The sequence below is a fragment of the Choloepus didactylus genome, chromosome 6, assembly GCF_015220235.1.
Source record: "Choloepus didactylus isolate mChoDid1 chromosome 6, mChoDid1.pri, whole genome shotgun sequence".
In the NCBI taxonomy this organism is placed as follows: Eukaryota; Metazoa; Chordata; class Mammalia; order Pilosa; family Megalonychidae; genus Choloepus; species Choloepus didactylus.
The window spans coordinates 252533-280293 of record NC_051312.1 but is presented as its reverse complement, the minus strand read 5'-3'; the positions used below and the strand labels follow the sequence as shown (position 1 = coordinate 280293).

Genomic DNA, 27761 nt, shown 5'->3' with positions numbered 1-27761 from the left:
TCAGTTACCTTCACTGGAGAATGGTCAATGGTGTCCGGAAAACCTCTGTTAGCTGAGAAGGCACATGGCTGGCATCTGCTCCAAGTTCTGGTTTCCAAATGGCTTTCTCCCAGGATGTTCCTCTCTAGGCTTCAGCTCCTCAGAAATGTCACTCTTAGTTGCTCTTGGGATATTTGTCCTCTCTTAGCTTCTCTGGAGCAAAAGTCTGCTTTCAAAGGCCATCTCTGAAATTCCTCTGTAAGCTGAAGCTTCTCTCTCAGTTCCTGTGCATTCTTCAAATTGTCCTTCTTGGCTGTAGCAAATCTCCCTCCTTCTGTCTGAGCTTGTATAGTGCTCCAGTAGACTAATCAAGGCCTGTGCTGAATGGGGGGGGCACACCTCTATGGAAATTACCCAATGAAAGATCTTGCCCACGGTTCAGTAATCAAATCTCCATGCAAACATCCAATCAAAAGTCTGCAACCCAATCAACACCAATACTTTTCCTGCCCACACAAGACTGCATCAGAGATAATGGCATTTTGGGGGGCATAACACATCCAAACCAGCACACCATCCCTTTTCAACACTTTGCATAATTGACCTTCATTTGTCCTCCCACATGTAAAATATTCCCACATTTGTACATTTAATCACAATCATTGTCCACTCTAGCTTTTGCCAAGTCATACAGTCCCAGACCCTATTGTCTGTCTTTAACTTTGGTGTCATACATGCCCCTAGCCCACCCATTTAAGCTTCACTCACAGACATCTTTTTTCAGTGTACTTACAATTTTGTGCTACCATCATACGGTATTATGCTATCCATTTCTGGATCTATAGAGTCAGTCCTGCTGAACATTCTGTAGTCCTTCAGCATCAAATGCCCATGTTAACACACTTTCTATCTCCTGATAGCCTGTGTCATCAACATAATGTCCTCGAGGTTCTTCCACATTTTTGTATTTCTGTCTCTTTGATCTTAAACCTGTATGATATTCCATCGTGTGTATATATCACAGTTTGTTTATTCATTCATCCATTGATGAACATTTGGGCTGTTTCCATCTCTTGGCAATTGTGAATAATGCCGCAATAAACTTTGATTTACAAATGTCTGTTTGTGTCTTACCTTTCAGTTCCTCTGAGTATATACCTAGTAATGGAATAGCTAGGTCATATGGCAAATCCATGCTAGCTTTCTGAGGAACCTCCACACTGTCTCCCAGAGTCATTGCACCATTCTACATTCCCACCAACAGTGAATAAGTGTGCCTCTTTCTCCACAATGGTATCTTTTTTCAACCACTCCATTTTAGCAGCTTTTAGTTTTTTAAGAAATGGAACCTATATCCTGTAATATGTTAGATATTTTATGTATACTTCTTTGGCAGGATAAAAGCATAAAACTATTTGAAGGCAAAAACATTTATTCCTCTTTTTCTGTGTAAGTTAGAGCAATGCAGCAGGTGTGTGTCAAAAATATTATACACTAGATATGGTCCAAAATCATTCCATTTGCTTGTTTAATGATGTTCAGATTTCACTGGTCAGTTCTTCAGTTTCTGCAGAACTATCTCCATTAACTGTGTTCTTTGTATCCTCTTCACATCCAAGAGATAGGAAACACAAAACATTAATGGAAAAGCTTACTATAATTTATACTATAAACTTCAGGAGCTTCTTTACAGTCTCCCAGGCTATCATCCAACAAGGCATCCAATACCCCATACATGCCTGGTGGTTCCTGTTAGTGAGGGATTCATAAGGTGTTGTTGCCAATTTTATAGCTCACTTCTGACCATTTTGGCAGCTGATCATCAGTGTGGCAATGAATCAGAATTGCTAGCTGGCTTGAGTGCCTTTTCCAACCTTTGTAATAATCCCAGCTCTAAGAAATTCTCCCTTGTAATCCTCTGTAACATCAGCAGCATCTTTCAAACAAAATAATTGCAAAGGAAGTCCCCTTTGGTTTCCTCTACAGCAAGTTCACCACAAATTTGCTTTTCATAAGTACAAAGACATTCCAGGGCCTCACTATAGAGGACAACTTCTCAAGGAACTTGATTCTGATGTAACAGGAGTTCACTATATTCACCCACCTTATCAGGGGATGTCTGGTGTTTTCCTAAATTCTTCCAAAATCTCTGCTGCCATTTCACAATCTTCTAATAAATGGGAAACAATAGCATAACCAATCCATGATGCTCTCTCTGCAGGTCAAAGCCGAAGTAATTGGTATCTCATGTCCCTGTAATGCTCAAGGCCTCACATTTGAATCCGTAGTAAAGAAAGTTCACGTAAGATTGAAAGACTGTCATCATCCCATTTTAGTGCATTTCTATAACCCTTAATGGCTTCATCATATCTCTTGTCAGACCTTTGAAGAAGGCCATAAACATGCCAATTCATGTGACACTTCAAGTCATTTCTCAAACTCTAGAACCAATACATGAGCTTCTTCTTTTGTCCAGAAAGTTCAATGTTAGTTCTTTCATAGCCGAGGTTTCCCCATTCTCTGCCAATTTGGGATTAGAGATGATTTGCTCACAGAACTTCAATCCATTTCCACAAATGTTCATAACATCTCAAGCCCTGCATGGAGAGCGCCTTCTCATTGAGCTGGAGGCCTATGGCCCCTGCTCCTTCCACCACTCAGCTCATCAGGCTGTTTGTCTTGGCCGAGTCAGCACTGAACACCCCAGCCTGCTGTGGCCATCTGGATGCCCCCTTCCTTGCATGGTCTTTTTTCTTTTCTCCCTTAATGCCATCACTCCAATAGGTCTCCATTGGTGGTTCCTGTGGTAACTGGACAGACAGAGCAGCCTGGACCATGGACACAGGCTTTGCCCACATGGGTCATCCCTCTGTACTATTTTTCAATATCTCATGGATATGTAATCATTTCAAGATAAAAATTAAAAAGATCATGAATCACTGGGTGAGCTATACACAGAAAAGGGCAGATAGACTTTGAGAAGTTAGAGCTAAGTGACAAAAATAAGATAAATGATACACCACCATTTATGTAAGTTTAAAAAATATGCATGGAGGTTACAGTTCTTCTATGGCTGTGAAACTTTCAGACAGACTGTGATCAACTACTATAACTGTGCTCCACGAGGCAAAGAAAAACACACTTGAAATAAATACTAACATAAGAATTATTAGCAGAGAAATAGAACTTTTAAAAGGAAACAATTGGAAAATCTGAAACTGAAAAATTTAATATCTAAAATAAAAAAAACCTGATAAACCTAATAGCAGAATGGCAATTGCACAAGAAATTCAGTGAAGTTAAGAACCAAGCAACAGAAATTAAGCACTCTGCAGAACAGAGAGAAAAATGATCAGAAATAAAATGATCAGAGCCTTAGAGACCAATGGGACAACATCAAAAGATCTAACATACATGTAATTGGAGTCTCAAAAGAAGGGAAACCTGATGAGCCAGATGGTACATGAGATGATACATACAAACACATGCTACATACATAATGCGAACCACGTCCAGCTACTCCTGGGTAACCGACAACCATGATAAAGAAAGGCAGCCTCTGCCCACAGTGCCCTTTGGGGTTCTGGACAACCGTCTCCCTAATCCAGCTATCCTCTACACTCCATCTGGGAAATTTCCATGGAAACTGTGGAGACATCCAGTTGTGGATTCAGGGAACCTGCTATGAACCACTTAACACTGAGTCCAACCTTCCCATCTTGGGTGGGTCCACTCAGATGGCAACACCCAAGTTGGAAAGGCACAATGGACTTCTGTTATTAGATGGAAGTGGCATCTCCAAAAGAGAAGCAAGTCTGGTCTCACAGGTGTGTCCTCCTTACAAGAAAAGACTGTGGCCACACCTTAAGGCCATTTGCACCTGCCCTGGATCACTCACAGGGGCAGCTTTGGCTACCTGGGGATGGCTCTTTTAGGACATCCTCATGGATTCTTGGGCTTGGTTTGCTGACGTCTCAGCCAAATCAAAAGCTGTTAGTGTCCATCCAGCCCTAACAGCAATGCTGGACGATTAGCTGTGGTGAGGGCCACCATCACCACTGCCTGAGAAGATACTTGAGTTATAGTTTGTTTTCCCTGCTTCTTGGGCTGTGGCTAATGGGTGAGCATGTGGGTTGAGTACCTGGGTGATGATTCAGTGGTTTAAGGCCTCCCTCTGTGGGGCCACAAGCTCTGGAAAGGCACCGTCATGGGCTGACAGGAAATGTAACTTATGTGGATGCCCCAAGAAGGGTCTGACACAGATGATCCCAAATGGAGCCAGGTGGCCGATGGCTACCAGTTCCACTGTCAGCCTGGGCATGGCCATCCTGCCACCACAGCCCAATGGGCTCAACACATGCATGCCAAGAAGGCCTGGGTGGCCCACAGGGCCGGGTGCCCTTCAGTGTTCAGCCCGTCTTAAGGTGAACAAGGACAGGGAGCTCGAGGGGTGGGTCTGCCCTGCCCAGTCTCAGCAATTAGACTCCACCAGTCCTGTGCCAGCACCTCGAGGCTGCTACTGGTGTTTAATGGTCATTAACACTTACTCTGGCTGTAGAGTTTCCACCTGGGTGAGAGTGGCAGATTCTGGCCAGACCACATAGTGTGCAGTGTGTGCATTTGACCGGATGCGGTGGCCATTTGCTGTGGGTCAGGCAGGAGGGCAAGAGGGCCACAAGGGCTTCTGCTGGGCCTGCTGCCCTCAACCACTTCCGCAGGAGCGCAGATCCCCTCAGACGTGCGCAAACACATGGAAGGACCCTGGTTTCAGTCAGACATATTCACAAGCTTTTCCAGATGGCCGTATGCTACACCACGGGCTACACCACGCCCTGGTAACAGTGACCCAAGTCAGGTCCAGCCACAACCCCCCACTGGAGCGGCTGAGGCTCTTGGCCCATGTGTTTGTTTTGAGGGAGGCTGGGCCTCAGAAGCCTCTCTGTTAGGGTGGGGATGCTGTTTGGCCATGGCCTCCTGTGGTTACTGCCATGGACACCATCCCTGGACTCCTTTCCCTTGTTGGGTCCTGGGCAAAGGAGGTGGCTCTGGGTGGGGGGGGGGGGGTCACTTCCTGGCTCCAAGCAGCAGTGCAAGGACTGGCCCCTGGCAGGGGCTCCACACCCTGGCACCATGGTCAGGGGCTCACCCACCAGGGTCAGGGAGGGACACAGCCCTAGATCAGCAGGTCCAGCGGGACATCCTGCAGGTCACAAGGACAAGGACCTGCCCAGATCGTCCCAGCTGAGCAGGCAGTCAGAAAGGCAGGTGCAGGACTGCTCACCTGCCCTGCCCTCCAGGACTTCCTGGCCTCCTCCTGCTGCTGACAGCCTGATCCAGTTTGTGGAACCCATGACAGGCTGACAGTACTGCCGCTGGGAGGGCCCTGGGGAGGACGGTTGGTGATTCCCTGGTCCCTAGCATCCTGTGGTCCCACAGAGGGGCCGGACCACAGGGCCCGACCCTCCCCGGAGGCTGACCCGCCCCTGTGGCTGGTCACATTGACAGTGAAGCAGGACTTGGGAGACCTCCAGGGGAGGGGTGGCCGTTGGCTGCTTGCTCCAAGCCCCTGCGCTTCTCACCCCGTGCCACCCACTGTGCACCTCTTCCCTCTCCTTGGGGAACTGGTGGCTGCCCTGTGATGTGACAAAAAACAGCCGTTAGTCCCCTAGAGGGCTCGTGGTCTCCTCGGCACCTGCAGAGCGGTGGCAGTCCTGCTCCCTTCGTCCTCTGTGGCGTTGCGGGTCTCCCTGGCCCGATTCGCTCCGCCCTCTGCGTGGGAGACCAGACTTCCGCACCTCCCGCGCCCCCTTCCCGGGACCAGCTGCGGCCCCCAGATCTGGCCTCACTCCACGCCCGCTCTGGGTGCCCTCCGCAAGCCCCTTTTTGCGGCCCTTTTTTCCTCTGGCCGAAAACTCCACTAGGCTGGTCCCTTGGGGCCTTCGCAATTCCTCCTCAGTGTCCCCAACTCTTAGTCCTCAGCCGAGTGAGTGAGGGGGGCTTTTATCCAATCCCCTCTTCCTGGGAGTGCGACGCGCTTATGGAAGCCCTGTGCACCGGCTTGGTTCTGGAGGGGCTCTTCAGAGAACAGCAGGGCGACCCGGGAGACTCGCAGCAGCAGCCCAGACTCGCCCCGACACCGGGCCCAGCCGGGCTCCCGGACACCGCAGGGTGCCCCGGTCCCCCTGACCCTCACTGCGACGCCCTTCCTCCCACCGCGCACACAGGGCGGGCAGAGGTTGCTGGGCCTGTGGGCTCAGCGCCCACCCCTGGAACTCTGGGCTAATAAGGAAGACAAGAACCCTCACGAGTGGGTCGAGGGGTTTTTCTGCACACGCCTCCCCACTTGCCAAAGTGCGCCCTAACTTGGGCTTCGTCTGGTCAGGAAGGAGACGCGGTCTAGTCAGGGTCGGATCTAGCGTCCTGAGGGTTAGGTCAGCGTCCCCGCCCCTGGAGTCCTGTCCGGTCCAACGCACCTCCCTTGGGTTGGGGGTTGCCGAAGGTGCAGCTCCAGTAAGAGCCCCTGGGGGCTCCCCTCCCCTTGCCCGCCACCCCGTTGTCGCGTTTCGTCCCGGCGGCCGCCAGGTGGCGGCACAGGCCCACCAGTGGGCGGAGGGGTCTGGCGGCACCGCCTGGACGCCTCTCGCCGGAAGGGGTGAGGGGTGCGCAGTCCTGCCTGGGGTCAGGGTCCCGCCCGGCGGGCGGCCGAGGGGAACCTGAGCCATTCGCGTGGCTCGAGTGTGTGGGGAGGGGGACCACGAGCGGGTGCGCGGGATGCGCCTCGGCTGCTCATTCGGCACACGCTGACCCCTTGGTCCGGGGGTCACCGGCTGGGGCGTGGCGTGCGGAGCGCGAACTGGAGGAGCTCCCGTTGTGAGCAGCGGACCACGACCCTCACAAGGGCGCAGGAGGAGAGGGAAAATCCGAGGCGGGTGGGGCCTGGGTCTGGGTACGCAGATCCGGGCGCAGGAGGCGCAGGCGCACAGGTCCGGGCGCGCGGGGCGGGGAGGGGTGTGGGTTTGCATTGTCACGCCCCTTCCCGCCCGGGTTTGTTTTTCTCCAATTCCCCGAAATGACGTATCCCTGCTTTGCCCGGAAGGAGCGTCCTGGCTTCAGCAGGGCCGTTGCGTGACAGGGCCGGAGAGGGCGGGAGCACAGGATGTGAGAGACGGCGATGGTGGTTTGGTGGGGCCGAGGCTGGTTTGTGGGTGAGCCCCGCCCATCCGCCATATCCCTCCCGAGTTCAGAACCTTCTGAGAACGCAGAAAGTGGTGAAGCCCCCAAACCCATTAGCGACATGTAATTTCGCCCTTTTGAGCTTCTTTTGCAAGCACCGCCCCAAACCCATTCCTTTGCAGAGGGTTGTAACCTGAGACCGGTCAGAAACCCGGACTGGCGTCCTTAGATAACCCCAGACCCCAAGCAAATCCGGTAGGAGAGGTCCTTGGAGGAGAACCCGGAAAAGCCTGCGGATCCGTACGTGGGCACAGCTACGCCTATCCAATCAAACCACGCCAGCGCCCACCTCCCATCCCCAGGAAATCTCCCTGAGCCCTCACTTCGGGGAGACAGATTTGAGCCTGGCCTCCAGTGACCTTGCTGCTCCACTTTGCAATAAAGCTTTCTTTTCTCGAAAGCCCGGCGTCGCTGAAGTGGCTCTTGTGCGCGGGGCAGCGAGCTCTTTCTTGGTAACAGAAGCTGAGAAAGGGAAACCGCCACCGCCTTGGGTCCCGTCTCTCACTGCTTGTGGGCGTTGAGGGACACCCACGCTCAGCACCCCGACATTTCCCTCAAGACTGTGCCTTGTGGAGGACCCCCCCACACACACACGATGTTTTTCCACACCCCTGGAGCGAGAAGGCAGCTAGTCTCCCCCTTGTTTACTTGTTTAGCCTTGACTGTGGGCTGAACCCATGGACCCTTTCTGCCTACCTGGTTTCAAATAGAGAAAGAGTTTAATGCTAGGCACGAAGCAGATCAGGCAGCTATTGGCCCCAAAATCTGTCTCTCCAAGTTTAAGGAGTTCACGATTTTTATGGATTCAATCAAGGGGAGGATGGAGGTGTTACCATCACGGTAGTGAGTACACACAGCTGTGACCAGGCTCGAATGACCATCACAATAGTGAGAACACATGGGTGAGACTAGTTGCAATACTAGTTTGAGGTATTAACTTCTGCCTATTCTACAGTATAGAAAGAAAAACATCTATGTAATGATTCAGTAAGCATAATCATTTGTTAATTCTTAATTTCTGGGTTACATCTCCCCTGGGGCAAAGGGCTGTGCCTTTTGAAAGAGTCAGGTTCCTTAGCTCAGGGTTCCTCTCCTTTGCAGCTGACATCTGGCCTTTGGGAATTGGGGCTTGGGAAGCAGCCTGAGAAACTGGTGATACCCACACCCTCACTAGTGTAATCAAGAAATTAACAGGCCGTGCCCCTTCCCCAGGGATGCTCTTCCATTGGGATGGGCTGTGCCCCCTTTACACCCTACATGGTCCATGCATTACATTAAATCCAGGTCAAGTTGCATTCTGAGCCCTGAAATTCCTTCCTATCCTGTTTTGCACCCCAAATTATTTTTAACCACGTTATCAAATTCATTTTAACTGATGATAGATCAAATGACAAGAGAAAGGATCTCTAGTAATCTGAGAGCAGGAATTCAAAGTGCCAAAATTTGAGTATAAACTCCTTTCCAATCTAGGATCCAGGGAAAAAACAAAGTAGAAGAGTCAATTATTTTCCTCGGTAAGCTAAAGAGTTCAAACAAAATCCTTAAGTTCAAGTCCAAAAAAGTTTAAAATTGGGAATAAAGTTTAAGAATGGGAAAGAAGAGAACTTAGTTGTGAAAAACAAGAGTCAACAGCCCACAACAGCCCTGGCTCCTTGTTTCTGGGACTTTGGGGGAGTGGCTCTGAGCCCCCGGCCCAGTTTCCTCCCTATAAGACTGTGCAAAGAGATGCACTTCAGGCCAACATTTGTCTTTTGCTGGTTCCTGGCAGTAAGTCTGAAACAAGAATTGGATACATGTTCACAGTCTGAGACTTTCTCCTTTAACAGTCAAAGAAGTGGCTTTTTTTTTTTTTTTTTTTTTTTTTGGTTGTGGTTGTTTTGCTCCTTCTCAGCATCTGAAGGGGGTGGATCAGCCCGAGGGCCCTCGCCACGGCCCCTTCCAGCAGTTTCTGCCTGGGCCTGCCCCTGTAGAGTCAAAGGAACACCAAAGTCTCTCCTTTAAAAGGTGAAGAGAAACTGGGATGACAGCACCTCAGGTCACTGCCGCTGCTCCCATACAACTTAGGGAACGGACACCTCACTTTACAGATGCCCCAGGTGGAACAGGCACCCCCAAAGCAGAGACTCGGTAGGGGTCTCGAGGAAGGGAGCAGAGACAGGTGGGAGAAACTGACCTGTGAAGAGCACAGGCTGTCGCCCCTCCCCTGAAGTCCCTGCAGAAGCTGGATGTCCGGAGCCAATGCCGTGCCCGGAGACTCCAATCTGCCAGAATTTGGTGTGGACACAGGGACTGCATGGCTGCCCTGGAAGAGTGGCTGAAGGCTGCAGTGCCTGGGGACAGTCATGCCTGTGCCCCTTGTGGCAGAAAGGCAGTGACAGCCACCTGGGGCAGGGGTGGGAGCTCTGCCTGGGCAAGGAGCTGGAGACCCTGCTTCTCCCCAAGGGCTGAAAGGGAGCCCTGCCTGGCGGGGAGCAGACCTGAGGGGCCCACAGGGCTCTCTGGGGCCGGGGGCTCTGCCCTCACCTGCCACAGCCCAGAGCTGCCCTGGCCCTGGCTGCATCTCATCCTGGCAGGTAGTGGCCCCCCAGGACACAGGATCAGCTCCAGGTACCAGGTGAGGATGACTACCAGAAGGACAGAGGTCATCGGAAGGTGAATTACTACAGCATAAAGTTAAAAAAGCATGATGTAGGTGGGAGGATCTAAGATGGGGGCATAGAGAGGAGTGGAAGCTAGTTAGTCCCCCTGGAACAACTAACAAAATACCAAGAACAACTAGTAAATAATCCGGAATAACTGCCAGGGAACAAATGTGACCACCCACTCATCATATATCAACCTGAATTGGGAGGAATGCCCGAGATCACAGCATAAAATCTGTGAGTAAAAACTGCAGATCCAAGCTGGGAGACCCCCTCCCCCACAGCCTGAGCTGCAAAGCCTTGTGGTACCAGAGAGAAGCTTTCTCCCAGCTGAGCTCCAACTGGGGTTTTAATTAGTGAGTGTGAACTGCTCACTATGAGCTATTAATCCCCAAAAGCAGACAGAGGCTTTGGGTGACAACTGACCTTGGAGAGCCAGAGGGTCACCATGGAATAGCTCTGAAGAGGACTTTTGGTCCCTGTTTTGGCTCAGTGGAGAAAGCCTCAGCCATTTTCAGTTCCAGCCCTCTGACCCAGACAAGGGTGGAGATTGCACAGGCAGAGAGAGACCACTGAAAAGCTAATGACCTCTCCCTAGTGGGTGTATCTTCTCTAAGAGAAAAGGAGTGGGGCCCAGCTCTACTACCAGCCTTCCATTCAGAACCAGACCCCAGAGCCTGGGGGAAAACAGCTATGGGCCACACCTCCTTGCACCAGTCTGGAATTACAGGCTGATAGGAGCCACTTGCTGTGCAGAAAATCACAAGGATCTGAGGCCTCACAGGTTGTACCAATTTTCTAAGACACACCCTCAGGGAAACCAGATACTGAATATTTCTTCCTTCTGGGACCTGAGCCCATTCCAGTCTGGGAAAACCTGATTGGGGTAACCAAGGAAACCATGCTTAGACAACAGAAAACTACAACCTACACTAAGAAAAATGAAGTTAGGGCCCAGTCAAAGGAACAAACTTACATTTCAACTGACATACAGGAATTTAAACAACTAATAATAAGTCAATTCAAAAACTTTCAGAAGACACGGCAAAAGAGATGAACCTTATAATGAAAACACTGGGTGTACATAAGGTAGAAATTGAAAGTTTGAAAAACCACTGACAGAATCTATGGAAATGAAAGGTACAACACATGAGATTAAAGACACAGTGGAAACGTGCAGCAGCAGATCTCAAGAGGCAGAAGAAAACACTCAGGAATTGGAGAACAAGGCACCTGAAAGCCTACATACAAAAGAACAGATAGAGAAAAGAATGGAAAAATATGAGCAACGTATCCAAGAACTTAAGGACAAAATGAAAAGCAAGAATGTACATGTCATTGATGTCCCAGAAGGAGAAGAGAAGGGAAAAGAGGCAGAAGCAATAATAGAGGAAATAATCAATGAAAATTTCCCATCTCTTATGAAAGACATAAAACTATGGATCCAAGAAGCACAGCATACCCCAAACACCGTAGACCTGAATAGGCCCACAGCAAGACACTTAATAATCAGATTATCAAATGTCAAAGATAAAGAGGGAATCCTGAAAGCAGCAAGAGAAAAGCGATCCATCACATACAAAGGAAGTTTGATAAGGCTATGTGCAGATTTCTCAATAGAAACCATGGAGGCAAGAAGGAAATGGGGGTGATATATTTAAGATACTGAAAGAGAGAAACCACCAACCAAGAATCCTATATCTGGCAAAACTATCTTTCAAATATGAGGGAGAGCTTAAAATATTCTCTGACAAACAGACAATGACAGAGTTTGTGAACAAGATACCTGCTCTACAGGAAACTCTAAAGGAAGCACTGCCAACAGAAAGGAAAAGACAGGAGTGAGAGGTTTAGAAAACAATTTTGGGAGATAATAGATAGCACTGTAAGTACACTGAACAAAGATGACTGTGAATATGGTTGAAAGAGGAAGGCTGGGACCATGTGGGACACCAGAACAAAAGATGAACGATAAAGACTGGGACTGTGTAACTCAGGGAAACCTAGGGTGCTCAATAATTGTAATAAAAGGTACAAATATGTTTTTACATAAGGTAGATGAATGCAGACATTGTAAAGTGTTAAAAATAGGGTAGGATTGGGAGGAAAACAGGGTCAGTGCAAACTAGAGCCTATAATTAACAAAACATTGTGTTATGCTTCCTTTAATATAACAAAGGAAATATACCAAAGCTAAATGCATATGGGGGTGAGGTGGGGAATAGGGTGAGGGTATGGGACTCCCAGCATTGGTGATGTTGTCTGACTTCTTATTCTACTTTAGGTTAATGCTATCTTTCCTTTTGTCACTTTCTAGCTATCAAGTTTTGTGGGGTTTTTTGTTTGTTTTTTATTCTCTGTCTTTTCTTTTTCTTTTCTCTCTCTGCCTTCTTTGACTCTTCCTCCTTCTTTGTGGAAGAAATGGAGATGTCCTTATATAGATAGTGGCAATGGTGCTCAATACATAAATATGTGACTATACAGGGAACTAATGATTGTTTACTTAGGACAGAACATATGGCATGTGAACAAAACCATCTTAAGAAAATGGGTTGATGAAGAAACCTTGAGGGCACTACATTGAGTGAAATAAGATAGACACATAAGGACAAATACTACAGGGTCTCAGTGATATGAATTAATTATAATATGTAAACCCATAGACATGAAATATAAGTTACCAGGCTATAGAATGAGGCTAAAGAATGGGGAGTGGTTGCTTATTATGAGCAGAATGTTCAACTTGGATGAACTTAAATGTTTGGAAATGGACAGGGGTGATGGTAACATGTTCTGAGAACAGCTAACAGTGCTGAAAGGTTTGTGAAGGTGATGGAAAGGTAAGCTCAGAGTCACATATGTCACCAGAAGGAAAGTTGGAGGTTAAAAGATTTGAATGTATAAAACAGTGAATCTTGTGGTGGACAATGTCTGTGATTTACTGTACAAATATTAGAAATCTCCGTCATGAATTAGAACAAATGTGTGACACTATAACCAGAAGTTAATAATGGAGGGGTGTATAGAAAAAATATGTACCTATTACAAACTATATACTACAGTTAGTAGTATTGTAACATTCTTTCATCAACAGTAACAAATGTACTATACCAAAACTATGAATCAATAATGGAGGGAGGCATGGTTAGGGGTATGGTAGGATTTTAATTTTCTTTTTTTGTCTTTATTTCTTTTCTTGAGTAATGGAAATGTTCTAAAAAATGAAAAAAATTAATTGTGTTGATGGATGCACAGCTGTATGATGGTACCATGGGCAATTGTGCACTTTGGATCTTTGGATAGTTGTATGGTATGTTACTCTCTCTGTCTCTGTCTCTGTCTCTCTGTCTCTCTCTATATATATATATATATACACAAATATATATGTATCAACTCTCTCTATATAAATTCACCTCAGACACAGGGACAAAAATATGTTGAAAGTGGAAGGTTGGAAAAAGATATATCATGCAAACAACAAAGAGAGAAAAGCAGGAGTAGCTATATTAATATCAGAAAAATTAGACATCAAATGTTAAACAATTAACAGAGACAAAGAAGAACATTATATATTAAAAGGGACAAGTCATAAAAAATCACAATCATAGATATGTATGCACTGAGTCAGAGTGCCCCAAAATACATGTGGCAAACACTGTCAACACTGAAGGAAGAAGTAGATAATTCTACAATAGTTGGTGACTTCAATACACTGTTGTCACCAATGGATAGAACATCTAGACAGAGGATCAATAAGTTGAATTGTATGATAAATGATCTAGACCTGACAGACATTTATAGAACACTACACCCCACAACAGCAGGACACACATTTTTCTCAAGTGCTCATGGAACTTTCTCTATGATAGATCACATGTTGGGTCATAAAGCAAGTCTCAACAGATCTAAAAGAATTGATGTTATACAAAACACTTTCTCAGACCATAATGGAATGAAGTTGGAGATCAATAACAGGCAGAAGATCAGAAAATTCACAAATATATGGAGGCTAAATAACACAGTTAGAAAACCAGTGGGTAAATGAATAAATCACAATAGAAATCACTAAATACCTCGAGGCAAATGAAAATGATAACACAACATATCAAAACTTATGGGATGCAGCAAAGGCATTGCTGAGAGGAAAATTTATTGCCCTCAATGCCTATATTAAAAGGGAAGAAAGAGGAAAAATTGAGAAATTAACTGCTCACCTGGAGGAACTAGAGAAAGAACAGCAGACTAACCCCAAAGCAAACAGATAGAAATAAATAACAAATGTTAGAGGAGAAATTAATGAAATTGAGAACAGAAAAACAATAGAGAAAATCAACAAAACCAGAAGTTGGTTCTTTGAGAAAATAACTAAAATTGATGGACCCTTTGCTAGGCTAACAAAAAAAAAAAAAAAAAAAAAGAGGGCAGATGCAAATAAACATAATCAGAAATGGAAAAGGGGACATAACTACTGGCCCCACAGAAATAAAGGAGATAATGAGAGGATACAATGAGCAACTATACACTAATAAATTAGACAACCCAGATGAAACAGACAGCTTCCCAGAAAGGCATGAACAACCAACATTGACTCAAGAAGAAATTTATGTCCTCAACAAACCAATCAAAAGTAAAGGGATTAAATCAGTCATCAAAAAGCTCCCAAAGAAGAAAAGTCCAGGACCAGATGGCTTCACAGGAGAATTCTACCAAACATCCAAGAAAGAATTAGTACCAATCCTGCTCAAACTCTCCAGAAAGTTGAAGCGAAAGGAAAGCTACATATCTCATTCCATGAAGTCAATATCACCCTAATACCAAAGTCAGACAAAGATACCACACACAAAAAAACAAAATTATAGACCAATCACTTTAATGAATATGGATGCAAAAATCCTCAACAATATACTTGCAAATTGAATCCAGCAGCACCTGAAGATAAACACCATGATCAAGTGGGTTTTATTTCAGGTATGCAAGGCTGGTTCAACATAAAAAATCAATTAATGTAATACACCACATCAATAAATTGAAATGGGAGAAACACATGATCATCTCAATCAATGCAGAAAAGGCATTTGACAAAATTCAACATCCTTTCTTGATGAAAACACTTCAGAGGACAGGAACAGAAGGAAACTTTCTCAATATGATAAAGGCAGTATATGAAAAACCCACAGCTAACATCATACTCAATGGGAAAAACTGAAAGCCTTCCCTCTAAGATCAGGAACAAGACAGGGATGCCCACTGTCACCATTGTTATTCAATGTTGTGCTGGAAGTTCTATCTAGAGCAATTAGGCAAGAAAAAGAAATAAAAGGCAACTAAATTGAAGAATAAGAAGTAAAACTTTCATTGTTTGCAGGCAACATGATCCTCTATGCAGAAAATCCAGAAAAACCTATAGCAAAGCTACCAGAGCTAATCAATGAATACAGCAAAGTGTCAGGCTACAAGATCAACATGCAAAAATCAGTAGTGTTCCTATACACAAATAATGAGCAACAGGAGAAGGAAATCAAGAAAAAAATTCCATTCACAATAGCAACCGAAAGAATCAGTATTTAGGAATAAACTTAACCAAGGACACAAAAGACTTATATTGAGACAACTATAAGAAACTGCTAAAGGAATTCCAACAGGACTTTAAAAAATGGAAGAACATACCATGCTCATAGATTGGATGACTAAACATAGTTAAGATGTCAATTCTACCTAAACTGATTTATAGATTCAATGCAATACCAATTAAAATCCCACCAACTTACTTTGCAGAAATAGAAAAACCAATAACCAAATTTATTTGGAAGGGCATGGTGTCCTGAATAACCAAAAGTATCTTGAGAAAGAGGAAGGAGTGGGAGGTCTCTCACTGCCTGACTTGGAAGCATACTACAAAGCAACTGTGGTCAAAACAGCATGGTACTGGCATAAATATATGTATGCTGAGCAATGGAATTGAATTGAGTGTTCAGAAATAGACCCTCTCATCTATGGACATTTGATCTTGATAAGGCAGTCATGTCAAAACAACTGGGAAAGAGCAGCCTCTTCAATAAATGGTGTTTTGAGAACTAGATATCCATATTCAAAAAAATGAAAGAGGATTCCTCTCTGACACCTTGTACAAAAATTAACTCAAAATGGATTAAGGATCTAAACATTAGTGCTAAGATCATAAGACTTTTAGAAGAAAATATAGGGAAATATCTTAAGGATCTAGTCATAGGAGGTGGCTTCCTAGACCTTATACCCAAAGTGTGAGCAATCAAAGAAAAAATAGATAAATAGGATGTCCTCAAAATTGAACACATTTGTAAATCAAAGGGATTTGTCATAAAAATAAAAAGGCAGTCTATGCAATGGGAGACAATATTCAGAAACCACATATCAGATAAGGGTTTAATATACAGAATATATAAAGAAATCCTACAATTCAACAAAAGAAAGACAAACAACCCAATTAAAAATGGGCAAAAGAGGAGAACCTAAGATGGTGGCTAGGAGAGACAAGGCAAAAAAACACCTCCATGAAAAAATACTAGATAAAAGCCAGAAAGCGACCCAGAACACCAGTTCCAGTGATGCACCAGCTCAACAAGGTCTGCTAAATCCAAAGGGACTGTGTACTTGGTGAAACTGGGAGTCTGCATTCTGAAATGAGTGAGTAAGCCTGCTGAATATCTGGCAGCCATGCTGTGGTGTGGGGAAACTTCAGGTTGGCATTTGGAAGTGAACTAGTTCTTTTTTAAAAAACCCAAATGTGGTTGCAGATATGGCAGGGAGAACCACACAGTGAAGCACAGCAGGAATGGGCTGTATGAATGCCTCAATATCTGGAATGGAAGATAGCCTTTCACACCCCCACTGCTAATTGTCTCAGAGCAAGGAAGGCAGAGGTAAGCCAAAAGGGGAAAATAACCATGCCCCTTGCAGCAATTTTGCCAGTGGGTTGGGAATGCTCCTGCCCAGTGCCAGAGCCACAGCCCAGAGCCACGCCAAAAAACCCAGTGGGACAGGAAGTGTTTCCAGCAACACATGCACATGCCACAATATCAGGCATGGACAATAGCCTTTCGTGCACCCACAGCTAATTGTCCTGGAGCAGAGAAGACAGAGCTGTGTGAAAAGGGGGAAATTAACATGCCTCACTCAGCCATCCTTACAGCAGACTGGGAACACCCCTACATGGCCCCATGGCCCAGAACTTCCCTTGAGGGGTGGCACACACTTGTGATGTAGCACAGCCTCCCCTCAGCAGAGGGAAGAAGGGACCCACTTGGAAATCCCGGAGACCATATGCCAATACCAAGGACTTGTAGGTCAGCAGCAGAGACAATCTGGGGCAAGACTGAAATGAAGGTTTAGACTCTTGCAACAGCCTTAAATCTCCAGGAACACCTGGGAGGTTTGATTATTAAAGCTGCCTTCCCTCCCTAACCATTCAGACAGCCCCCCCCCCACATTCAGGGTGGACAGCACCAACAACACACCCAAACTTGATGCACCAATTGGACCCCACAAGAATCAGATCCCCACACACCACAAAGACAAAGTTGGGGAGAACTGACTTGAGGGGAATAGGTGACTCATGGATGCCATCTGCTGGTTAAAGTGTACATCACCAAGCTGTAGATCCAACAAATTAGAAATAAGTCTGTGAACAGTCCTACATATCCTAAGAGAACACTATCAAGTAAAGCAAATGCCAAGAGGCCAAAAACAAAAGAAAATTTTAAAACATATGGAAAAACCAGGTGATGTGGATAACCCAAATACCCAAATCAAAAGATCAGAGGAGACACAGTACTTGGAGCAGTTAATCAAAGAACTAAAGATGGATGAGAGCACGGCACAGGATATAAAGGACATGAAGAAGAGCATGGCACAGGATGTAAAGGACATGAAGAAGAACCTAGAAGAGGATAAAGAATAAATTGCAAGAGTAAATTTAAAAATGATGATCTCATGGAAATAAAAGAAACTGTTGACCAAATTAAAAAGATTCTGGATACTTATAGTACGAAACTAGAGGAAGCTGAACAATGAATCAGTGACCTCAAAGACCACAGAATGGAAAATGAAAGAACAAAAGAAAGAATGAGGAAAAATTGAAAAAATCAAAATGAACCTCAGGGATATGATAGATGAAATAAAACATCCAAATATAAGACTCATTGGTGTCCCAGAAGGGGAAGGGAAGGGTAAAGGTCTAGAAAGAGTATTCAAAGAAATTGTTGGGGAAAACTTCCCCAACCTTCTACACAATATAAATACACAAAGCATAAATACCCACCAAACTCCAAATAGAATAAATCCAAATAAACCCACTCTGAGACATATTCTAATCAGACTGACAAATACTGAAGAGAAGGAGCAAGTTCTGAAAGCAGCAAGAGAAAAGCAATTCACCACATACAAAGGAAACCACATAAGACTGAGTAGTGACTACTCAGTGGTCACCATGGAGGTGAGAAGGCAGTGTCATGACATATTTAAAATTCTGAGAGAGAAAAATTTCCAACTAAGAATACTTTATCCAGCAAAGCTCTCCTTCAAATTTGAGGAAGAGCTTAAATATTTCACAAACAAATGCTGAGAGATTTTGCTTATAAAAGACCTGCCCTACTTCAGATACTAAAGGGATCCCTACTGACAGAGAAACAAAGAAAGGAGAGAGAGATACAGAGAAAGGTTTAGTACTAAAGAGATTCCATATTGGTTCATTAGACAATAAAAAAGAGAGGGGAAAAATATATCTGACAAACATAAACCAAAGGATAGGATGGCTGATTCAAGAAATGCCTTCACAGTAATAACATTGAATGTAAATGGATTAAACTCCCCAATTAAAAGACATAGATTGGCAGAATGGATAAAAAAAATATGAACCATCAATATGTTGCATGCAAGAGACTCATCGTAGACACAGGGACACAAAGAAATTGAAAGTGAATGGATGGAAAAAATATTTCATTCAAGCTACAGCCAAAAGAAAACAGGAGAAGCAATATTAATCTCAGATAAAATAAACTTTAAGTGCAAGGATGTTATGAGAGACAAAGAAGCCATTACATACTAATAAAAGGGGTAATTCAACAAGAAGATATAACAATCATAAATGTTTATGCACCCAATCATTGTGCCACAAAATACATGAGAGAAACACTGCCAAAACTAAAGGAAGCATTGGATGTTTCAACAATAATTGTGGGAGGCTTCAACACATCACTCTCTCCTATAGATAAATCAACCAGACAGAAGAACAATAAGGAAATTGAAAACCTAAACAATCTGATAAATGATTTGATTTAACAGACCTATATAGAACATTACATCCCAGATCACCAGGATACACATTCTTCTCTAGTGATCATGGAACTTTCTGCAGAATAGACCATATGCTGAAACATAAAACAAGCCTCAATAAATTTAAAAAAATTGAAATTACTCAAAGCACATTCTCTGACCACAATGGAATACAATTAGAAGTCAAAAACCATCAGAGACAGAAAATTCACAAACACCTGGAGGTTAAAAATGAGGGGGAGATGAAAACATTCCCGGGTAATCAAAAGCTGAGGGACTTCATCACCAGTAGATCAGTCCTATAAAAAATGCTAAAGGGAATTGTGTAGGTTGAAAGGAAGGGACACTAAACAATTGACTGAAACGACCTGAAGAAATAAAGGCTTCCAGTAAAGATCACATGGTAAATATAAATACCAATACTACTGTATTTTTGATTTGTAACTCCACCATTTACTTCCTACAGGATCTAAAATACAAAAAGTGTAATGATAAATCAGCAGTATTGGACTCAATGTAAAATATGTAGTTTTTGACAAGAACTACATAGTAGTGGGGGAAAGGAGGAGTATAGGGACATAGTTTATGTGTCCTATTGAAGCTAAGTTGGTATCAAAGAAAACAAGATTGTTATAGATTTAGGATGTTAAATTTTAACCCTACGGTAAACACAAAGATAGTATTAGAGAATACGATCATAGAGATGAAGAGTATGGGTTGCAAGAAGTGGGAGAAAGGGCAATGGGGAGTTAAGAAATGAGTGTTGGGTTTCTGTTTGGGGTGAATGGAAATTTCTAGTAATGGATGGTGGGAAGGTGATTGCATTGCAACATTGTGAATGTGATTAATCCCACTAAATGGAATGCTTGGGAGAGGTTGGAGTGGGAAGATTTTTGCTGTATATGTTTCCACAATTGAAAAAAAAGACTGTCTAGATAATGACAATTAAATGCCATAGATGATCCTGGATGAGATCTAAGAATAGAGGAGAAAAGACTCAAAAGGACACAATTGGGACATAAGAAAAAAATGAAATATAGAATGTAAGCTTTATATCAATGCTAAATTTCTTGACCTTCTTAACTACACTTAATGTGATTATGTAAATGAATATTCTTGTTCATAAGAAATGTATATGTGAATTATATTATTTGTTCAAGGATGTGTACAACTTTCTCTCATATGTTCAGAAGACAGAGCAATAGATGATGTATGATAGGGAGGGAGGGAAAGAAAGAAATGATAAAGTGACAAAATATTAAAGTTGGTAGATCTGTGTATTGGTGGAGGGAGGTTGTGGTATGCTAGAATTCTATGTATGGGGTTTGTATTATTTTTGCAACTGTCCTGTAAGTTTAAATTTATTTCAAAATAAAAAGTAAAAAAAACGGGCAAAAGATATGGATAGACAGTTTTCTGAAGAGGAAATACAAATGGCTTAAAAAGAGATGAAAAGATGTTCAATTTCACTGGCTATCAGGGAAATGCAAATCAAAGCCACAATGAGATACCATGTCACACCTACCAGAATGGCCCTTATCCAAAACAACAGAAAATTACAAGTGTTGAAGAGGATGTGGAGAAAGAAGTACACTTATTCACTGTTGGTGGGAGTGTAGAATGGTGCAGCCACACTGGAAGATGTATGGTGGTTCTTCAGCAGGCTAAGCATATAATTGCCATATGATCCAGCAATTCCATTATTAGGTATATACCCAAGAGGAACTGAAAGCTAAGAAACAAGTGGACACTTGTAAACTGTTGTTTATAGTGGCATTATTCAAAATTGCTACGAGATGGAAACAGCCCAGATGTCCATCAATGGATGAGTGGATAAGCAAACTGTGGTATATTGGAATATTACACAGCTATAAGACAGAACAAAGTCATGGAACATATAACAATGTGGTTGAACCTTGAGGATGCTATGTTCAGTGAAATTAGCCAGAAACAAAAGGAGAAATACTGTATGGTCTCACTAATATGAACTAACATTAATGAACAAACTTTGAGAGTTAAAACTGAGAACACAGCCTATCAAGAGAGTAAAAGTTGTTAGAGATCAGGCATTTCACACTGAAAGATTATAGAATGTTCAACAGGATTGTCTGTGTAGGTCCAGAAATGGAGAGTGAGTGCTGTGTGATGGTAGCACAGTATTGTAGGTGCACTGACCAAGGATGTCTATGAGTAGGGTTGAGGGAGGAGGGCTTGGGGCATGTGTGGTACCAGAGGGAAGGATGGATACTGGGACTGTGCAGCTTGGTGAAACACAGAGTGGTCAGTGATGGTGACTAAATACACAGATGTAAAAATGTTTTTACATGGGGGAGAACAGATGAATGGTAATTTTGCAGGATATTGAAAAGGGGAAGCTATTGGGGGAAAGAATATAACCAATGCAACTTGAGTCTGGGGTTAACAATAACATTGTAGTATGCTCCCATTAAATGTGTCAGGGGCAATACACCAAAGCTGAATGTCTGGAAGGGAAGGGTGTAGGGGAAGGGTATGGGATTCCTGGTAGTGTTGTTGTTGACTAACCTTATTGTTGTATTTTATTTTATTTTTACTTTTCCTGTATCCTTTTTATTATTCTCTTGTTTCAGTTCTTATTTTTTTTGAGTAATGAACATGTGTAAGTGTGAATTGTGGTGATAAATGACAACCATATGATGATACTCAAACAATTGATTGTACACTGTGGATTGTTGTATGGTATTTGAAAATGTCCCTATAAAATTGGAGGCAAAAAATAGACAGAGGAGCAGAAATGCTGGAGAGAACTTGGAGAGAGAGATGTATGTATTCATTGTTGGTGGGAAAGTAGAATGGTGTAGCCTATCTGGAGGATGGTATGGTGGTCCCACAAAAAGCTAGGTATGTGAGGGTTTCATGGTCCTGCAACCTCAGTATGGGGTATATACTTGGAAGATTGGAGAGCAGGGACATGAACAAACATTTATGCACCAGTATATATGGCAGCAGTACTTACAATTTGCAATATACAGAGGTGGCCTAAGAGTACATTGACTGGTGAATAGAATGGTGAACTGTAGTGTATGCATTCAATAGAATATTGAGTGGATAGAAGAAGAAATGAAGCTGTGAGACATGCAACTAGGTGAATGTATCTTGAGTATGGAATTTTTAGTGAAACACACCTGAAATGAGAGAACAAACATTATAATGTCTTACTAATTTGGACTAACTATGATGTGTAAACTCTGAGAACTGAATCTTAGCGTACAGTTTATCAGGGAAATGCTTATTGTAATGGTCTCTAGGTTGAAGCTCTTACAGCAGTCACATCTATTTCTGAGTTGTAATGTTTATCTCTAAATCCTGAGATGCTGAGCTCCTTGTGTATAACCTGGTTGGTCTCTGGAACTTTGGATATCTGTGTGACACATGAGACTTGGAGCTAGAACTTGACAGCTATGAATGTCAGTATTACCCCATAGAGCAACTGTTGAAGGAGCTGAAAAAGAATTCAGATTTTAATTAGAGATATAAATAAAGAGGATCTGGTTAGGACTAAAGCAAATCAGGCCTAAGAGTAAAGGATGATATTGACTGGATTTTAAAACTACAACTTATAGGTGAGACCAAGGGAGGAGATGTTTATCTGGTGCAGGGTCTATATTTAACGTAGCACACTAGATAATTTAACTTGTATGATCAGTTTGTTTGAACACCATAGGTGCAGGTAGTGGTGAATGGGAAGTGGGATTTGGTGAGTTTGTACAGGCTGGGGTGAAATCCCAACACATCCCAGAGTGATATGGGTAGAGAATATAAATGTATTTGTGCCCCCCCCCCAGGAGATGGGAAAAATTTGGAAGTGTTGAACTTCCCCACCTGGGCTATTGCTGATTTTCCCACAACCATTGAGGACTGCCAACATAGTGGGCTAAGCCCGCAATCTGGGGGCCTTCCCCTGGGAGCGAGGTGCTGCAAGGGAAAGGCTAAACTCACTTATAATTGTGCCTAGGATACCCCCCCCCCGGAGCCTCTTTGTTGCTCATATGTGGCCCCTCTCTCTCTAAGCCCAGTCGGCCGGTGAACTCACAGTCCTCCTCCCTAAGTGGGATGTGACTCCCACGGGTGTGGATCCCCATGGCAATGTGGGAAATGACTCCTGGAGATGAATCTGGACCTAGTACTGGGATTGAGAGGATCTTCTTGACCAAAAGGTGGAAGAGAGATGAAACAAAATAAGGTTCCAGTGGCTGAGAGATTTCAAATGGAGTCAAGAGGTCACTCTGGAGGGTATTCCTATGTTCTATATAGATATCACCCTTTAGAATGGCTAGAGGGAAATACCTGAAGTTGTCAAACTGCAACCAGTGACCTTGATTCTTGAAGATGATTGTGAAACTATGTAGATTGCATAGTGTGACTATGTGACTGTGAAAACATTGTGGCTCACACTCCCTTTATCCAGTGTATGGACAGATGAGTGGAAGAATAGGGACAAAAATTAGATGAAGAATAGGTTGTGATGGAGAGGGTGGAAAGATTTAGGTGTTCTTTTTTGTTTTTATTTTTATTTTGGAGTAAGGAAAAGATTCAAAAATTGATTCTGGTGATGAACTGACAACTGTATGATGGTGCTGTGAATAATTGCACACTGTGGATGACTGTAGGGTATAGGAATATATCTCAATTAAACTGTATTAAAAAAGTAAATGAACAATGGGGGAGGAGGGGAATGGGATGTTTTGGTTGTTCTTTTTTATTTTAATTTTCATTTTATTTTTTGGAGTAATGAAAATGTTCAAAGTTTGATTGTGGTAATGAAAGCACAACTTACAACAATACTGTGAACAACTGATTGTACATATTGAATAATTGTATGTTATGTGATTATATCTCAATAAAAGTGCATTAAAAAAGAACATAGATTTTGTGGGGGGCATAATAGATTCAAACAAGCACATTCTACCCTTTGAACCCCAAAAATGCATGTTCTGTCCATATGCAAAATACATTCATTCCATCACAATATCATCAAAGACTTAAGTCATTTCAGTAACAATAGATAAGTACAAGGTCTTATCAAAATCAATTATAGGCATGGTCTGTCCTAAGGCAAAACTCCCCTCTGGTTGTGGACCTGTGAAACTTAAAGCTACCTGCTTCCAACATACAGAGAAGGGATAATCATAGGATAAACGTTCCCACTGTCATACGAGAAATTGAAAGGAAAACAGGGTCACCAGACCTAAACATTTCCAAAAACCCACAAGGTAAACTCCATTCAATTTCTAAGTCTGAGAGTCATTTATAGTAAGATGTTTTATCCTCAAGGCTTCAGAGAACAGGAATCCCACCCTTTACAAGGGCCTTTGGCAGCCCTGTTCTCTCCAAATTCTGGGGTGGGTGCTCTAACATATCCACACATTGGGGAGACCATCTTGTTCTCAGCCCTACCCTCCTCAAGCATTGGGGTGCCACCCAGACTATGCCTCTCTGGGGTAAAGGCTCTCCCCCTCTCAACAGTGGGGTGGTGGCCAGGCTTTCCCCAATCCCCAGCAAATGTGCTCCACCCTCTCTGAGGTCTGGCACACTAAAACTCATTCTGAACAATGCAGCGGCCAAGATCCCCTCAATTCCACAGTCATCTGAGAACCTTTAGGCAGCAGCACTCTTGAACTCCAGGGCACTGTGAAACTCACCTATCCATGTTATGTGGCTCTACTGTCCTGGCCCAGGGTTTCTTGACTCCAGACCTTAGCTTCCATGGTTCTGCCCTTGAAGTCATCCTTCCCTCAACTTGTCCCTTCTCCATCCCCTCCAATCCAGACTGGCAGTGGTTCCATCTATACAGATATTGCAAAAAAAAATTGTTGGCTTGGCATGAAGCATACAGGGGTAAAAACCATCAGATGATAGAACTTCCCACAAATATGTTCTGGATACCTCCATCTCCAGTCCTGGCTTGTATTTAAATGGCTGGCTGTTTCCATGTTTCATTAAATCCTCATGTGGCACATTATCCTCTGGATCTCACTTCCTGGAAGCCCAGAATTTTCCAGACCATCAATTTCTGGTTTGGTTTCTTTGTACCCAAGAGTTCAGTTCTCAGCTTATCTATTTCTTCTTGCATAAGCTGCAAGGAGAAGCCAGGCTGTATTTTCCACATTTAGTTTGGAGATCTCTTCAGCTAAGTATCACAGCTCATAGCTTTCAAATTTGGCCTTCCATCCAACACCAGGACATATTTTTGCCCAATTTTCTGCCACTTTAAAAGAAGGATTGCCTTTCTTTCAGTTGGCAGTAACACATTCATCATTTCTGTCTAAGGCTTCATCAGAAGTATCTTTAGCATACATATTTCTACCAACAGTCTCTTCAGAAAGCAATCTAGGAAGGGGTGGGACAAGATGGCAAAGTGGTGAGGTGTGGAATTAAGTCACTCCTCTAGGACAGCTGGTAATTAGACAGTAACTGTATGAAACAGCATTCTGAGGGTCTCCAGTGAGCTGTCACACATCATACACTAGCCTGGAGCAAGTGGAACAGCTGAGGTCACAGCAAAATTTTAGCTCTTTACAGAAAGCCTCAGATATTTGCAACTGGTCCTTGAACACAGGCAATGGAGAGCTGAAATAGATCTGACAAAGCAATCAACCTAGTGGGGGAGACAATTCACGAAAGGGTATAACTCCCCCAAGGAAAGGGGGCATGGTCCAGCTCAATTGGCAACCCTCCTTCAAAGAACTCAGACCCCAGGGGCTGGAAATCAGAAACCAGATTCAGTCAGCCATGCCCCCAACAGTCTCAGAGTCTTCAGAGAGCTAAAGGCACTGCAACTCCTTACACTGGTGGGGGAGCTGTGGGCTGGCATGTGACATCTGCTGGACAGGATAGGAAAAGCAAAGAGTGTAAAGGCCTCACAGGAGGGTCTCATTCTCAAGGAAACTCCAAACTCTACTCCTGAGATCTGGGCCTCTCTGGTCTGGGAAAACTTGACTGAGGTTGACTGTACCTGAGGAGACCCTCTCACAAAAAAAGGCTACCTAGAGCCAGGGCAAGAAACAGAAAAACAAGAGGTGAAAAAATCTGATCAGCTAAATAGAACCTATGTTAAATGTCTAGAATAAGTTGAACTGAACTCCAAAGGTTAGAGAACAAAGCTAACCAACAAGAAAACCCTTGGTAAAAGAGTGAAAATGAGCTCCAGAATAAACTATTCAAGAAAATCAGATGCCTAGACAGCCTAAGGTAATGAACCATACTAGGAAACACAAAAATATGGACCAGCCATAGTTACAAACTAATAGTTCAACTGAGATGCAGGAGCTGAGACAATGAATGGTAAATCAATTCAATGAACTGAGGGAAGAACTAATTAAAGATGTTCAAACAAATCTCCTAAGTCATTTCAAAAATAATCTCAATGAACTGAGGGAAGATATGGCAAAAGAGATGAAGGATATAAGGAAGACTCAGGATGACCATAAAGAAGAATTCCTAAAATTGAAAAAACAAATGGCAGAACTTATGGGAATGAAGGGCATAATGGAGGAGATGAAAAACACAATAGAGGGATTAACAGTAGATTTGAACAGGCAGAAGAAAGGATCAGTGACTTGGAAGCCAAGGCATTTGAGTTCATACACACAAAAGAACAGATGGTGAAAAGAATGGAAAAATATGAGCAGGGTCTTAGGGAGCTGAAAGACAACATGAAGCACACAAATATACATGTTATGGGTGTTCCAGAAGGAGAAGAGAAGGGAAATGGAGCAGAAGGAATAATAGAAGAAATATTCACTGAAAATTTCCCAACTCTTAGGAAAGACAGAAAACTACAGATTCAAGAAGTACAGAGTACACCAAACAGAATAGATCACAATAGACCTACTCCTAGACACTGATGAGATTGCCCAATGTCAAAGAGAAAGACAGAATTCTGCAAGCAGAAAGAGAAAAGCAATCCATTACATACAAGGGAAGCTCAATAAGACTATGTACAGATTTCTCTGCAGAAACCATGGAGACAAGGAGACAGTGGTATGATATATTTAAGATACTGAAAGAGAACAGCCAACCAATAATTCTGTATCTGACAAAACTGTCCTTCAAAAATGAGGGAGAGATTAAAATATTTTCAGATGAACAGACATTGAAAGAGTTTGTGAATAAGAGAACTGCACTACAAGAAATACTAAAGGGAATGCTACTGGCTGATAGGAAAAGACAGGAGAGAGAGTTTTGGAGAAGAGTGCAGAAATTAAGATTATCAGGAAGGGTAAAAGGAGAGAGAGAAAAATATAAGACATGACATACAAAATCCAAAAGACAAAATGGTAGAAGAAAGTACTGCCCTTACAGTAATAACACTAAGTGTTAATGGATTTAAAGCCCCCAATAAAAAGACACAGACTGGCAGAATGGATTAAAAAAAAAACAGGACCCATCTATATGCTGTCAACAAGAAACTCACTTTAGACACAAGGACCAAAATAGACTGAAAGTATAAGGTTGGAAAAAGATATTTCATGCAAACAGCAACCAGAAAAAGTGGAAGTAGCTATAGTTAATATTGGACAAATTAGCCTTCAAAAGTAAAACAATTAAAAGAGACAA

At 43.3% G+C, this 27761-nt stretch overlaps 2 pseudogenes; one reads left to right on the top strand and one right to left on the bottom strand.

The window, feature by feature from the left end:
• Positions 1 to 1656: 1656 nt before the first annotated feature.
• LOC119535905 lies at positions 1657 to 2563 on the bottom strand (annotated as a pseudogene).
• A 4587-nt stretch (positions 2564 to 7150) lies between these two features.
• LOC119535900 overlaps positions 7151 to 27761 on the top strand; it is a 68642-nt pseudogene continuing 48031 nt past the window's right edge.